At 44.0% G+C, this 16,180-nt stretch overlaps 1 long non-coding RNA gene across 1 annotated transcript; it reads right to left on the bottom strand.

Moving 5' to 3' along the window:
• Positions 1-3,035: 3,035 nt before the first annotated feature.
• On the bottom strand, positions 3,036-3,868 carry LOC119266106. The gene is made up of 2 exons (XR_005131882.1): positions 3,511-3,868; positions 3,036-3,411 (listed from the first exon to the last, which is right to left on the bottom strand). It is a non-coding gene; the product is annotated as an uncharacterized LOC119266106 (long non-coding RNA).
• Positions 3,869-16,180: the final 12,312 nt, after the last annotated feature.

Here is a 16,180-nt window from a genome sequence, read left to right as displayed (position 1 = left end):
CGAACTTGTGATGGCAAAGTAATAAAAGCGATGAACTGCATAATAAAGGTTGCTATCATAAGGGGCAAATAATGTGATCTTTTGCATTAAGAGATTGTGCATACAAAACCAAAAAGCGCATGACAACCTCTGCTTCCCTCTGCAAAGAGCCTATCTTTTGCTTTTATGTATTTACTTTTTATGCAAGAATCAAAGTATTCTTCTCTGGTCATTTTTTAGTTTCTCTTTTTGCAAGCACCATGTGGCGGGGAAAGATCTAGGAACATATATCTAGTAAAACTAGAAGATTGCCCGCGCGTTCTTGCGGAAATTTTTGCTGCTATTTAGGATGAGGATAAGTTGGCTAGGAAGAATATTTTTAATTAGATAATCTAGGAAACAAAGTGTTATAATTGATAATTGAACTTTGTTCTATAAATTGATGTACACTATCACTTCATCTAAATGAATCTTATAGAAGCAGCGAGCAAGCACATACCAAGATTCTTGACAGGGTAATTCCTTGTGTAGAAAATTATACCTCAGGAGAGTGAAGAGACACCCCGCCTACTAATAAAAACAATTCCTTGTGCGGAAATTCTAAAGTTTTTCTCCCAAAAGTAGTGACATAAAAATTGATAGAGGGTCTAATCAATCATAAATAGTTATTGCGAGGATCATAGTTCACAGAGCCAATGATTCCAAATTCTGAGTAGGAGCATATGGTGGATTGTATTCTAAATCAACATGACTCCTTCTGCATACAAAAATGATGAATACAGAAATGAAACTAAATGAAGCATTTGTGTTTGACATGGTTAGTGGTATACTCATATCTATTACTATATATATGATACGTGGTGCTGTGTGCAAGTGAAATTACAACTAGCATTGCCTTTTTGAATAGATGTGTTTCATCACAGTAATTACTGCCAAAAAATAAAAGCAAATGTTTCTGCCATGCGCATATCTGAACTTAAATAAGCTATTCTCGTGTAGTATTGCAAAAGAAAGAGAAAACATCAATATCATGACCCTGAATATAGAATGTGAACAATAAACTGGCAAGTAATAAAAGTATCAATTAGCTAGCATTAAAAATAGTGATATAATAGATAGCTGAAGTGTATTCTATACATTGATGTGCATTGTAGTTAATCTAAAGGAATCCTATAAAAGAAAGGAGCACAGACATACCAAGATTCCAGTAGCAAAATACGGAGGATATTCCTTTGCAGACACTCATAGAAAGTTCTAACATGATAGTATCATACGCTCCAACTCAGAAGAGTGAAGAGACATGTCGGCCTACTAATAACTGCAGAAATTTGAAACTAGAATTTGCTCCCAATAGCACGCAGAACGTAAAAAATGTGAAAGTCAAGACCAATCATTAGTAGTTCTTCAGAGGCTCGTAGATTCATTGAGCCAATGATTCCAAACTCTGGGCAGGAGTACCTGCTGGAGTGTATGCCTCCTATAGAACGGCTAATGCCCAGGGTGAGGATTATATCACCGAGAACTTCAACCATAAAGCATAGACCAAGAAAATAAAGCAAACATAATACTCCTTTTGCATATAGAAAATATAAATAAAGGAAATGAAATTGAAGGATGCATGGTGTTGGGTGCAAGTCAAACAATGACCAATATTACCTTTATACATTGAATTAGATATGTCCCTTGCAAGGTATAAATTTTAAACATGCATAGTTGGTCCAGTTCTAAAATCTTAGGATGTCAACTATATTTGTGTCAGCCAATAGCATCAATGACGAATTTCACCTACAGTACATACATGGAACATTAGTTAGAATAGGAAGAGATCAAGAGATTGATCTGCTATGTAGATGTTCTTGCAGGATTTATGGTTTTCAGGTTGGCATAAATATTGAGCGGAAATCAGGGAACAACTAGATCATTGATGGCGCGCGTTGCCGCGCCCGTCAAATTTATCGATAGAATGATAGGAATTTACATCATGAAAAGAAAATCATAAAATTTGATCACACATTTTCAAGGTAGAAATGTCCGCCTATGTTGTCTCAACATAGCCGGTCCCAAGCCCGGGTAAAGGAGGAGGGTTGTGATAGGCTTGGCGGGCCAACGTAAAAACTCAGCCACTCTTATGGAGATGAAACCCAAAAGATTTTCTCGAGATCTTATGGGTTTCACCTCTAGCCTACCCCAACTTGCTTGGGACTAAAGGCTTTGTTGTTGTTGTTGTTGTTGTTATTTTCAAGGTAGAAATGTAGAGGCGTTAGACAGAATGTTCCTTTTTGCATGAGGCGGCAGCAAGTCGGTGCAGGGATGTCATAGTTCAAGAGAATGAAATTAGGGTACAAACGACATACAAATTGAAGTATCACTGCTTTATATAATCTTGGGTAGTCTGGAAAATTCTCAATTAGCATGTTCTGAATCTGGGGACGGCTATGTAACATCTTTCCAAAACCTTGCAATTGAGTTTATTTCTTCAGGATTGGGAAAACCTTGCAATTGAGTTTATTTCTTTGGGATTGGGACCATCAGATCGTTTCTTCATAGCAGGTTGAACAATTAACTTAGATTAATAATATTTGGGATTGTTTTAGGATGAAACTTAATAAACTAAATGAAAAGGTATTAATTTTAATCACGGCATTGATATTGGGGTTGATGGCATCAAATTATCGGATAATGATTTCTCACAGCTGTAAAATATAGCAAAGAAAAGTGAACATATACCCAAACTGTACAATTAAAGAAATCAACAACCCTGATTGTGAAAAGTAACATCTGATACATCATGTTAACGGGTAATCCAACAAACAAGACATATATATCTTTTCTTTTTAGCTTAATACATGCAAACAATGTTATTCAAAAGTATGGTTGCCATTAATACAGACTTTTGTCAAAAAAGAATTCCTACTATTTCTTTCATTCCCATATGTACCGTGTTCTTGAAAGGTGCCACTTCATGTCAGCAGAGATAATGAGCGTTTGAGTTCACATATGTCTCTTGGAAAAATATTCATGAAGCAGATTATTAACACATTGAAAAGAGATGTATATGATTTGAACCCATACATTATGGTATCATTTTTTTCATTCCAAATGCACTTACATGCCCTGAGTCCATTGTAAAAAGGCCAGCCATGGAATCCAACCAAAATACGTGTGCAAGCTTTGCAGCCCGGCAAGTTTTTTTGCTGGAATAGTCTCTGTGTACCGAACCAACACAGTTTCTCGTTTACTATTAAGCTGTAATATATTGGGCCAGAAACAACAAAATATGGGAGAAGGGCATAGATGTACTCGATGCATACATGAAAGGAAGGGGCACAATGAATCACCATGAAAGATGCTAATCTATCTAGGAGCCATGGATGAACCTCGTACGTACAGAGATGCTGCAATCGAAGGAAATAGTGGCTGGGCCTCTGCTACCTGCGTGAAAGACATACAATCAGAAGAACATTCGAACGAAAGCCATATTTCTGAACTCAACAACGAACCGAGGCAGAAGCTAACAATATGAACACCAACCATGTAATAGCAAAAATCTATCGTTGGGCCAGAAAGTTGACTACAGGCCAACGAAATCAGATCAAGGCAAGACCGGGTACTCCTGTCTCCTCGAGGGGATTGTCCTGGTGCGCCTGCAAGCGGTCAGGCACTCAGGCAGGCAAGCGTTGTTGGATCCCTCGAGCACTGGATCCCTCGCTCGGCTTGCGTCGACTGGATCCTCTGTCGGTTCCCTCGCGCGCGTCGCCTGGCTCGCGTCCGCTGGATCCCATCGACCGCCGGTCACGCGAGCGTCGCGTCGGCTTCATCCCCTCCCGCTGCGGATCTAGCGTCGCCTGGCTCCCCACCCGCGCGTCGGATGGATCCACAGATCGCTGTGTAGTAGAGATAAATGGGCCAATAAGCCCACTCAACGACAGGCCTCCAAAAAAGTCCCCAGAACAGCAGCCTATTAGGACAGCCAGCCCAGTGCGGTAAAATCGGTGCTCAAACCTAGATCTGACGGCCAGATACCGTTCAACACGAAATCCGACGGCCAAAATCACAGAGGGCGTGAGAGAGCTCGCTTTAGGTACGGTTATACTGTCCTTAGGGTTTGTTTGGGACTGATCCGCTTCACTAAAATCAGTTTCGCTCCACTAAATTCACTTTGGAGCAGTTTCATCCAAAAGTTGTAGCATTACCAAAGAGAATGTTTGGCTTTCATCTAGGTCTAGCTTCAAGGATGAGGAATTTGATGAAAAGGATCTATTTGATTGGTCGAGGGGGGAGAAACGAAGGGGTATCCACTTACTGGTGGCAGTGGTGGGTAATTTCCACCCGACTCCGGCTTCTAGAGTATTTTGGAGCACCCCCTCAAGAGCTTCATAAAAAACTGGGAGTTGTACCCCAGATTCAAGTTTTTTGCGGAGCGGCATCCCGTGGAGCTACCCCGTTTGGCTTGTGTTTTCCAGAGCGGAGCTGAAATTAAAGGAGTAGAGCAGTCCCAAAAAGGCTCTTAATAGGTGACATTTCAATACCATTAATTAGTTTCATTGCATTTTCTTTTCTAAGTTGTTTCGAGGTTATCTCTCCACAAAGCCGATATAATCCTACAAAGAAATTTGATGAGCTGAATAATTACGGGCCATCATAAAAATCCAAAGATATAGGGAGAGATAGAAATCGGAATCAGATCAGGCAATATTGTACTTGTTGATATGGCAGATCAGAATCAGATTGAGCCGTCCATCCTCCTTGCCGTTGGATTATTGGCTCCCATGGATGAGAAATCCATGGGACAACTTCAACGCTCTAAAGGATGAACTCTAGAGCTACTCCCCGTGCGATGGCGGCAAGAAAGGCCTTGAGGAAGCTATAGCCCATGCTATCTCGCGGCTTTCTCTCGTGGCGGGGCGGGGCGGCGCCTGGTGAAGACGTCGCACATGAGGCGCGGCAGGGTTGGATCGATGCATGAGAGGGCTACCGTGGAGATTAGAAAAGAAGCACAAAGTGACGGTGGAAACCTGCAGGAAAGGAAGCGGTGTCGTGATATATGGGGAATCATCTTCGTGTGGCAATCCAACGGAGAAAGAAACTGAAGTGGAGAAGTAATGTGATCGGGGCCTAGTGTAATGGGCCTTCAGTAGTGTAATGGGGAAGGAAGCTGAATGACAGAACATGCCATTATTTTTTTATAAAGATGGAATGCTGTTGAGAGTTGATGACATGGCAGGACTGATGATGTGGACAGGCTGCATGTTAAGAGAAATCCTATAGTGGGGATCAACTATTTAGGTATTATAGATGTGAGTGATCATGAGTTATTATTGTTGACATCACCCTTGAGGTGAAGAAGTTGGAAGGAGAAACTATAAGCCCCTATCTTTCTATGTGTCCGGTTGAAACTTTTTGCTCATATGTATGTTGTGAGTGTTAGCAGTCATAGAAGACTAAATGATAGTTGAGTATGGGTACTTGCCAAGAGGCTCCGATACGACACCCTTCCTGAAAATATGTTGAATTGTAGTTGCAAAGTTGACTGAGAACATAGTTTGTTAGTTTTTAATAAAGTTTATGCTTTCTACTTCGATGTTGTGATGAATTGTTACCTGTTCATGAGAAGTTATATGATAAAGTTTGTTGCTGTTATAATAATAAGTTTGATGCTACTATGTCTGTATTTTGTTTTTATCGACACCTCTCTCCCTCTCTAAACATGTGGACATGATTTTTGATGTCGGCTTTTGCTTGAGGACAAGCGAGATCTAAGCTTGCGGGAGTTGATACGTCCATTTTGCATCATGTTTTCCTACTGTTATTTATAGTGTTTTTATGCATTATAACACTTTGTGGAGTAATTATAATGCCTTTATCACATAATAAGCAAGGTTTACACAAAGAGGGAGAATGCCGGCATCTGGAATTCTAGACCTGAAAAAGCTATGTAAGAGATATCTATTCTACACATATCCAAATGAGCTAAAATTTTATGGAGAATTATTTTGGAATAAATAAAAAATACTGGAGAAAAGAACCACCAGAGGGGGCACCCAAGTGCCCACAAGGCACTAGGGCGTGCCACCCCCTCCAGGAATGCCCTGGTGGGTAGTGGGGGCCCAGACCCACCTTCGATGCCCATCTTCTGGTGCATAAGGTCCTTTGACCTAGAAAAAATCAGGAGAGGACTTTTGGGATGGAGTGCGCCGTCTTGAGTCAGAACTTGGGCAGGAGCACGTTTGCCCTCCGACGGAGTGATTCTGCCGGGGGAACTTCCCTCCGGGAGGAGGAAATCGAAGCCATCATCATCACCAACAACCCTCTCATCTTTGGGAGGCCAATCTTCATCAACATCTTCAACAGCACCATCTCATCTCAAAAACCTAGTTCATCTCTTGTGTTCAATCTTTGTTCCGAAACCTCAGATTGGTACATGTGGGTGACTAGTAGTGTTGATTACATCTTGTAGTTGATGCTAGATGGTTTATTTGGTGGAATATTATGTGTTCAGATCCATTATGCTATTTAATATCCCTTTGATCTTGAGCATGAATATTATTTGTGAGTAGTTGCCTTTGTTCTTGAGGCCACGGGAGAAGTCATGTTGCAAGTAATCATGTGAATTTGATTTGTGTTCAATATTTTGATGATATGTATGTTGTGATTCCCTTAGTGGTGTTATGTGAACATCGACTACATGAACTTCACCATCTTTGGGCCTAAGGGAATGCATTGTGTGAAGGAAATATGCCCTAGAGGCAATAATAAAGTTGTTATTTTATATTTCCTTATTCATGATAAATGTTTATAATTCATGCTAGAATTGTATTGATCGGAAACCTAAATACATGTGTGAATACATAAACAAATATCGTGTCCCTAGTAAGCCTCTACTAGACTAGCTCGTTGTTCAAAGATGGTTAAGGTTTCCTAACCATAGACATGTGTTGTCATTTGATAATGGGATCACGTCATTAGGAGAATGATGTGATGGACAAGACCCATCAGTTAGCTTAGCATATTGATCGTTTAATTTATTGCTATTGTTTTCTTTATGTCAAATACATATTCCTTCGACTATGAGATTATGCAACTCCCGGATATCGGAGGAATGCCTTATGTGTTATCAAACGTCACAACATAATTAACTTGGTGATCATAAAGAGGTGATACATCTCCAACGTATCTATAATTTTTTATTATTCCATGCTATTATATTATCTGTTTTGCATGTTTTATATGCATTAATATGATATATTATATGATTTTTTGGACTAATGTATTAACCTAGAGCCCAGTGCCAGTTTTTGTTTTGTCCTTGTTTTAGAGTTTCGCAGAAAAGGAATACCAGATGGAGTCCAAACAGAATAAAACTTTCGCGATGATTTTTCTTTGACCAGAAGACACCCAGGAGACTTGGAGTGCAAGTCAGAAGAGCCACGAGGAGGCCACAAGGGTGGAGGGCGTGCCCAGGGTGGTAGGGCGCGCCCAGGGGGTAGAGTCATGCTAGTATGACATTTCCATAGCCACCATACCTACCACATATCCTTCCTCAAAACAGCCACCACATATCCTTCCTCAAAACAGCCACCATACCTACCTATTATGGCATTTCCATATCCATTCCGAGATATATTGCCATGTAACTTTCCATCATTCCATTTATTATGACATACACCATCATTGTCATATTGTTTTTCATGATCATGTAGTTGACATCGTATTTGTGGTAAAGCCACCGTTCATCATTTTTTATACATGTCGCTCTTGATTCATTGCACATCCCGGTACACCGCCGGAGGCATTCACATAGAGTCATATTTTTCTTCTAGTATCGAGTTGTAATTCTTGACTTGTAAGTAAATAGAAGTGTGGTGATTTTAATTATTAGAGCACTATCCCATGTGAGGAAATAAAAAAGGGAGAAAGGCCAAAAAAAGAGGAGGCCCAAAAAAGAAAAAGAAAAATAAGAGAAAAGAAAAAATAAGAGAAAAAGAGAGAAGGGACAATGTTACTATCCTTTTTTCCACACTTGTGCTTCAAAGTAGCACCATGATCTTCAAGATAGAGAGTCTCCTATGTTGTCACTTTCATATACTAGTGGGAATTTTTCATTATAGAACTTTGCTTGTATATTCCAACGATGGGCTTCCTCAAAATGCCCTAGGTCCTCATGGGCAAGCAAGTTGGATGCACACCCACTTAGTTTCTTTTTGAGCTTTCATAAACTTATAGCTCTAGTGCATCCGTTGCATGGCAATCCCTACTCACTGACATTGATATCTATTGATGGGCATCTCCATAGCCCGTTGATACGCCTAGTTGATGTGAGACTATCTCCTTCTTTTTTGTCTTCTCCACAACCACCGTCTATTCCACCTATAGTGTTATGTCCATGGCTCACGCTCATGTATTGCGTGAAAGTTGAAAAGGTTTGAGAACATCAAAAGTATGAAACAATTGCTTGGCTTGTCATCGGGGTTGTGCATGATTTGAATATTTTGTGTGATGAAGATGGAGCATAGCCAGACTATATGATTTTGTAGGGATAAGCTTTCTTTGGCCATGTTATTTTGAGAAGACATAATTATTTTGTTAGTATGCTTGAAGTATTATTGTTTTTATGTCAATATTAGAGTTTTATTTTCAATCTTACGGATCTGAACATTCATGCCACAATAAAGAGAATTACATGGATAAATATGTTAGGTAGCATTCCACATCAAAAATTCTGTTTTTATCATTTACCTACTCGACGACGAGCAGGAATTAAGCTTGGGGATGCTTGATACGTCTCCAACGTATCTATAATTTTTTATTGTTCCATGCTATTATATTATCTATTTTGGATGTTTTATATGCATTAATATGCTATTTTCTATGATTTTTGGGACTAACCTATTAACCTAGAGCCCAGTGCCAATTTCTGTTTTTCCTTGTTTCGCAGAAAATGAATACCAAACGGAGTCCAAACGGAATAAAACTTCTGCGATGATTTTTCTTGGACCATAAGACACCCAGGAGACTTGGAGTGCAAGTCAGAAGAGCCACGAGGCGGCCCCAAGGGTGGAGGGAGCGCCCCCAACCTTGTGGGCCCCTCGGTGACCCCCTGATCTAGATCTTCCTCCTATATATACTCTTATACCCCAAAAACTTCTAGGGGGGCCATGAAACCACTTTTCCACAACTGCAACCTTCTGTACACGTGAGATCCCATCTTGTGGCCTTTTCCGGCATCCTACCAGAGGGGGATTCGATCATGGAGGGCTTCTAAATCAACACCATTGCCTCTCTGATGAAGCGTGAGTAGTTTACCTCGGACCTAATCGCCCATAGCTAGTAGCTAGATGGCTTCTTCTCTCTCTTTGATTCTCAATACAAAGCTCTCCTCGATGTTTTTGGAGATCTATTCCATGTAATACTATTTTGCGGTGTGTTTGTCGAAATCCAATGAATTGTGGATTTATGATTAGCTTATCTATGAATATTATTTGAATCTCTTCTGAATTCTTTTATGCAGGATTTGATATCTTTGCAAGTCTCTTCGAACTATTGATTTCGTTTGGCCTACTAGATTGGTTTTTCTTGCAATGGGAGAAGTGCCTAGCTTTGGGTTCAATCTTGCGGTGATCGATCCTAGTGACAGAAGGTGAACCGACACGTATTGTATTGTTTCCATCGAGGATAAAAGGATGGGGTTTTCACCCACCGTAAAATTTTATATCTTGAGAGAAGCCTCTAGTTATGGCCCCGGGTCTATTTTCCATCATATAAGTTTCCGATCTACAATTCTAGTTTCCTATTTACTTTCTTTTGCAATATTTTACTTTCCGTTCCATAAACCAAAAATACCAAAAATATTACTTTACCGTTTATCCATCTCTATCAGATCTCACTTTGCGAATAACTGTGAAGGGATTGACAACCCCTTTGTCGCGTTGGTTGGAAGTTGGTGTTTGTGCAGGTATTCGGTGGCTTGTTGTGTTCTCTCGTAGTGGATTGATACCTTGGTTCTCAAAACTGAGGGAAATACTTATGCTAATTTGCTGCATCACCCTTTCCTCTTCAAGGGAAAAACCAACTTATGCTCAAGAGGTAGCAAGATGCTCTACAGGTATCTCCGGAGGTGTTTGTTGGGTTGGCATATATCAAGATTAGGATTTGTCACTGCGAGTATCGGAGAGGTATCTTTGGGCCCACTTGGTAATACACATCATAAGCTTGCAAGCAAATGACTAAGGAGTTGGTCACGAGGTGATGTATTATAGAGTGAGTAAAGAGACTTGCCGGTGACGAGATTGAACTAGGTATAGAGATACCGATGATCAAATCTCGAGAAGTAACATACCGATGGACAAAGGGAATTATGTATGTTGTCATAACAGTTCGACCGATAAAGATCTTCATAGAATATGTAGGAGCCAATACGAGCATCCAGGTTCCGCTATTGGTTATTGACCAGGGAGGTGTCTCAGTCATGTCTACATAGTTCTTGAACCCGTAGGGTCTGCACACTTAACATTCGATGACGATATAGTATTATATGAGTTATGTACGTTTGTGACCGAATGTTGTTCGGAGTCCCGGATGAGATCACGACATGATGAGGAGCTCCAGAATGGTCCGGAGGTAAAGATTGATATATGGGATGATATGGTTCGGTCAAGGGGTAAATCCCACGGGGCTTTAGGTCGGTGCAAAACCAAACACTGAGGCCCATGGTGTTTGGGCTAGATGCCAAGGATTGTGGCATCTGGTCCTGGAAGTTCGAGAAGGACTCTTTGTCGTGGAATTGTCACGGCAGATGTCCTTAGTGTCAGGACTTAGTCGCGAGGCCAACGCATGTATGTGGTAGCTTGAGAGGGGTTGAGCGGAATCGAGAGACGCAATAAAAGACAAGGGTTTAGACAGCTTCGGGCCCCGGGAAACATCATCCGGTAATAACCCTACATGTTGTTTGTGGATAGGTCTCATTATGATCACGAGGGAATCGCCGGTAGGCCGGTTCTTTATGTCTAGCCCTAAAGATTATCTTCTCCCCCTCTTTGGGGAGCCCTGCCCCTCCTTATATATGTTGAAGGGGCGGTGTCGGGGATATACCCCGCGGTGTAAACCGGCCGGAAGTTAACCCGGCCAGACTTGGCGGTTTATCTGAAGACCCCGCTGACACTTGGTGAGTTACTGGTGACCCGCCCTGACCTGGCGGTTTACAAGCAACCCACCTGGTCATTATGACTCACTGGTGATCCGGCATGCGGGATCGACGGATGACAAGGCCCAAAGCCCAGAAGGCCGGTTCACGTTTAACGGTGGGCCGGTTTAAGAGGAAAGGCATGAGGAACATTATCTTACAAGGAGCTAAGACCTGGACTTGTATCCGGTTTGTATTAGAGATAAACTAGTCCTAATCCTAATAGGACTCCACATGTAAACCGCCCCTTCAACATATATAAGGAGGGGCAGGGCTCCCCAAAAGGGGGACAAGATTCACAAGTTCCACAAGTTGGACAAGTTAGGTTTAGACAATAGCTCTCGAGATAGAGCACTCTTGTAACCGTGATCATCATCATCAATATCAATGAAGCAGGATGTAGGCTTTTACCTCCACCGTGAGGGGCCGAACCTGGGTAAAACATCACGTCTCTCGTCCCGCTCAACCCCTCTCAAGCTACCACATAGATGCGTTGGCCTCGCGACTAAGTCCTGACATTAAGGACATCTGCCGTGACAATTCCACGACAGTTGGCGCCCACCGTGGGGCTCGCGCATGGTGGTGTTGAGTTCTTGAAGGGATCTTTCCTAGGGATCGAGGAGCTTTCAATTTTCTGGATGAAGAAGAGCCAGTTTAAAAAGATCTACATTAGAAGTTAGAGTTGCGTGCCATGGCGCGTACCTACGATCCGGTGATCCGACGTCAGCAGTGCTAATCCTCCAAACCCTACTGATTCGTGCATACTACTACGATGGGTGCACGTAAGGAAAAGTTGCGATTGTTCCATACGACAAGAAAACAGGAATTGGACTCAACCTTGAAACCGGCCACGACCCGGAGGAAGACCCAAGGGTGGACACGGACTCGGCCTACATGGCTGTAACTCATCGTCCAGCTTTACTATTGCTGGCTTCTACCATCACAGACCAGCCTCGCTGGTTCGCTGGCCTAGACCATGAGCCGCCTCTACCGGCCTCTCTGTATCTCCCTGCTGAGACGCCATCTCCATCGCACTCGGGCCATCCAGGCCTTTCTGCTGTCGTCCTTCGCCTCTCCTCGCTGAACCGCCATCAATCTGAAACCACCATTGCTCCCAAGGCGCCTTCGCCCTGGCGGACGTCTGTGGCAAGATCGCCACCACACCTTTAGCTCCAAATCGCCGCCCACGAGCCGCCGCACTGCTTTGCTACGGCAGGTCCAAGCCGCCAAGTCGCCAGCTCCGCTCTCTGCAAACCACGGATCGCGCCTCCCTTGAGTCCTCGCGGCCGACCCGTGCCCGGGCTCTGACTCCGAGTGGCCTCCGCCCCGAGCTGCTCCGACTCGGCCTCACTCTCGTCCCTCCTTGTTCTGCTGCATTCCCATGGTCGCGCCGGCACCGTGTCATCGCTGCGTCGCTCTGTCTGCTTGTAAGTCGCCTCCACCGCTATGGCCCGCTCGCCTTCTCGTCATCTCCATGAGCCGGTTATATGAACCGCCGCGGCCCTATTGGTTCTGCCTGAGCTGCCGCGTCTTGCGCCCCTCTGCTATGGGTTATGGCCATGAGTCGCCCAGGCTTTTACTCCAGTGCGCTCCCCTGTAAGTGAAAGATAAGAGGAGATTGGTTGGAGGAAAAGTCAAGTGGACAAGTCCTGAGGCTGCCAACATACATCAATCCTAGAGTGGATGTATGATGTTGATTGAGCAAAGCTAGCTCAGAAGGCTACTAGAAACAAAAGCCAATGGGGGAGGCCTGGCACGGTACTGCAAGTACTATGATACTCATTTATCCAACACATGCCAGGTGCTATCTTTTCTTATTATTTTCAGCATATATTGTTTTCTTCAAGGAACAATTACTTTGTCTGTGTATTTATATATATGAAGGACAATGATTTATCATTTGCTGTTGGACGGGTGTGCGCAAGCCGCCGCCTGTGCAATTCGATCTACATCAACTTGCCGGGACCGCGCCCGCGATTAACTCGCCCGTCCGTGCCGGTTTACGACACCGGTGCCGATCTTCCCCGCCCGCACCGGTTTACAATGCCGCGACCGATTCATCTATCCGAGCTGCCTCTGATGTTGCGGTCGCTTTTGTCGTCCGTCTCTCGCGGCCTGGTCTACATCAACATACCGGGCCGCACCTATCTGCATGAGCTGTTTATTGAGTATGAGCAAGTCACTGCTTAGGAAGCCCGGTTTTCTTCCAACAAATTGGAGGCAAATTATCATATATTATCAACGGCCGTCTGCAATGGATGGCTCAATGGGCAGGCGCACAAATCGCCGCCACTACAGTTTGGTTAAGCTTGAAACAACCAGTTGGAAGGAACCATTGGCCGAGTTGCTGACACGGTTCATACGAGATCATTTACAACCCGCCGCAGTCACCTCAACCTTCTGTGGATTCACATCGTGCTATCAACACCAATGATATACAAGTTGTGACGCCCCCGATTCAATCGTACACTAATCATGCACGCAAATGTGTACGATCAAGATCAGGGACTCACGGGAAGATATCACAACACAACTCTAAAAACATAAATAAGTCATACAAGCATCATAATACAAGCCAGGGGCCTCGAGGGCTCGAATACAAGTGCTCGATCATAGACGAGTCAGCGGAAGCAACAATATCTGAGAACAGACATAGGTAAACAAGTAGCCATAGATGGCTAACACAAACTGGGACACAGATCGAAAGAGGCGCAGGCCTCCTGCCTGGGATCCTCCTAACTACTCCTGGTCGTCGTCAGCGGGCAGCACGTAGTAGTAGGCACCTCCGGTGTAGTAGGAGTCATCGTCGACGGCGGCGTCTGGCTCCAAGGCTCCAAAATCTGGTTGCGACAACCAGAAAGAAAGGAAAGGGGGAAAAGGGGGGGAGAAAGCAACCGTGAGTACTCATCCAAAGTACTCGCAAGCAAGGATCTACACTACATATGCATGGATATATGTGTAAAGGGCCATATCAGTGGACTGAACTGCAGAATGCCAGAATAAGAGGGGGATAGCTAGTCTTATCGAAGACTACGCTTCTGGTCACCTCCGTCTTGCAACAGGTAGAAGAGGGTAGGTTGAAGTCCTCCAAGTAACATCACATAGCAATAATCCTACCCGACGATCCCCTCCTCATATCCCTGAGGGAGAGCGACCACCGGTTGTATCTGGCACTTGGAAGGGTGTGTTTTATTAAGTATCCGGTTCTAATTGTCATAAGGTCAAGGTACAACTCCAAGTCGTCCTGTTACCGAAGATCACGGCTATTCGAATAGATTAACTTCCCTACAGGGGTGCACCAACTTACCCAACACGCTTGATCCCATTTGGCCGGACACACTTTCCCGGGTCATGCCCGGCCGCGAAAGATCAACACGTCGCAACCCCACCTAGGCTCAACAGAGAGGCCAGCACGCCGGTCTAAACCTAAGCGCACAGGGGTCTGGGCCCATCGCCCATAGCACACCTGCACGTTGCGTACGCGGCCGAAAGCAGAACTAGCCCCTTAATACAAGAGCAGGCTTACGTTCCAATCCGGCATGCGCCACTCAGTCGCTGGCGTCACGAAGTGCTTCGGCTGATACCACGACGCCGAGTGCCCATATCTTTCCCACGTAGTTGGTTAGTGCGTATAGGCTCGTAGCCAACTCAGATCAAATACCAAGATCTCGTTAAGCGTGTTAAGTATCCGCGAACGCCGAACAGGGCCAGGCCCACCTCTCTCCTAGGCGGTCTCAACCTGCCCTGTCGCTCCGCCACAAAGATCCACTCGCGGGTGCTCCACCAGCCGACCCGACTTTAGTCTCCACATGTATCATGTATAAAGTATATAGTATATACCCGTGATCACCTCCCGAGTGATCACGACCCGATAGTGTAGCACGGCTGACAGACAAGAATGTAGGGCCACAGATGAATATACTAGCATCCTATACTAAGCATATAGGATTGCAGGTAAAGGTAACAACAGTAGTATCAAGGACAGGCTATGCATCAGGATAGGTATAACAAAAAGCAGTAACATGCTACACTACTCTAATGCAAGCAGTATAGAGTAGAATAGGTGATATCTGGTGATCAAGGGGGGGGGGGGCTTGCCTGGTTGCTCTGGCAAGAGAGAGAGGCCGTCAATTCCGTAGTCGAACTGAGCAGCAGCAGTGTCGGTCTCGTAGTCTACCGGAGAGAAGAGGGGGAAGAAATAATGAATACCATGTAAACAGATGCATATCGATGCATGACATGACAAGTAACGATGCTAAGCGTGACCTGACGTGGTACGAGGTGATGCCGGTTAAGGGGGGAAACATCCGGGAAAATATCCCAGGTGTTTCGTGTTTTCGGGCAGAGGAGCCGGAGGGGGAAAGTTGCGGGTTCGATAGGTTAGGGGTGTGTGGCGGACGAACGGACTGCGTATCCGGATTCGTCCCGTCGTTCTGAGCAACTTTCATGTTGAAAATATTTTAATCCGAGTTACGGATTAAAAGATATGATTTTCTAAAGATTTTATTAATTTCTAGAATTTAATTAATTATTTAATTAATTCGGAAAACAGATTAATGACATCAGCATGATGTCATGCTGACATGAGCAGTCAACAGAGTTGACTTGGTCAACCTGACAGGTGGGTCCAGTGGGACCTACCTGTCATACACTGTTTAGGTTAATTACATATTAGTTAATTTAATTACTATTTAATTAACCTAACTAGTTAATTAAATTAATTAAACCGGATTAATTAACTTAATTAATTCATTAGATAATTAATTAATTAATAATTAATTTTATTAAATCATTTTTATTTTTATTTATTATTTATTATTTTTAATTCTCCTTTTTTTAACGTTCTGGGGCGTGGGCCCCTGTGGTCAGTGGCCCATGAGGCTAAACGGGCGCGGGTGCGGGCGCTCGCCCGAACGGGCGTGGGCGCTGGGCGCTGCGGGCGCAGCCCAACAAAGCGATGCGGGGCGCCGGTGGCGACGACGCCGGCCAGACGAGTGGTGGCCGGCGACTGGCCGCGGCCAG

The sequence above is a fragment of the Triticum dicoccoides genome, chromosome 1A (genome assembly GCF_002162155.2).
Source record: "Triticum dicoccoides isolate Atlit2015 ecotype Zavitan chromosome 1A, WEW_v2.0, whole genome shotgun sequence".
Taxonomy (NCBI): domain Eukaryota; kingdom Viridiplantae; phylum Streptophyta; class Magnoliopsida; order Poales; family Poaceae; genus Triticum; species Triticum dicoccoides.
The sequence above is the reverse complement of the archived record's forward strand: the minus strand, read 5'-3'. Positions and strand labels throughout refer to the sequence as shown.